This window comes from Arachis ipaensis, chromosome B5 (genome assembly GCF_059453495.1).
Source record: "Arachis ipaensis isolate K30076 ecotype BB chromosome B5, ASM5945349v1, whole genome shotgun sequence".
NCBI lineage: Eukaryota > Viridiplantae > Streptophyta > Magnoliopsida > Fabales > Fabaceae > Arachis > Arachis ipaensis.
Genome location: NC_142440.1, coordinates 54,430,956 through 54,431,744, shown reverse-complemented (window position 1 = coordinate 54,431,744; position 789 = coordinate 54,430,956). Strand labels below are relative to the sequence as shown.

At 44.2% G+C, this 789-nt stretch overlaps 1 non-coding gene across 1 annotated transcript; it reads right to left on the bottom strand.

Annotated features, from left to right (window-relative positions):
- Positions 1-345: 345 nt before the first annotated feature.
- On the bottom strand, positions 346-452 carry LOC148564224 (small nucleolar RNA R71). The gene has a single exon (XR_015883919.1). It is a non-coding gene; the product is annotated as a small nucleolar RNA R71 (small nucleolar RNA).
- Between the last annotated feature and the right edge of the window lie 337 nt (positions 453-789).

The following is a 789-nucleotide window of genomic DNA, read 5'->3' as shown; positions in this document are numbered from 1 at the left end:
AACCCAAACCCAGGAAACTGTGGGAGTAGCATTCAAAAGCCAACCATACATGCCAACAACTTTGAACTAAAACCACAGCTCATCACCCTTGTTCAGAACAACTGTTCATTCGGAGGAGGCATCCAAGAAGACCCCAATCAACATCTAACCTCCTTCCTGAGGATATGCGATACTGTGAAGTCTAATGGTGTTCATCCTGACACCTATAGACTACTTTTGTTCCCTTTCTCACTCAAGGATAAGGCATCTAAATGGCTGGAATCCTTCCCTAAAGAGAGTTTGACAACCTGGAAAGATGTGGTAAACAAATTTTTAGCCAGATTCTATCCTCCTTAAAGAATCAACAGGCTGAGAGCTGAGGTTCAAACTTTTAGGCAGCAGGATGGTGAGACTCTATATGAAGCATGGGAGAGGTTTAAGGACCTAACAAGGAGGTGTCCACCAGATATGTTCAATGAATGGGTGCAGCTACACATTTTCTATGAAGGCCTTTCTTATGAATCAAAGAAAGCAGTAGACCACTCATCCGGGGGATCTCTGAACAAGAAGAAGACCATTGAGGAGGCCATAAATGTCATTGAAACTGTAGCAGAGAATGACTACTTCTATGCCTCCGAAAGAAGGAACACTAGAGGAGTGATGGAGCTAAACAATGTAGATGCTCTGCTGGCCCAAAACAAGCTCATTACCAAGCAATTAGCTGACCTCACCAAGAAGATGGAGAGGAACCAAGTAGCAGCAATCAGCACCACATCAACAACCCAAGAGGGAGTGAATGCAGAGGCAGAG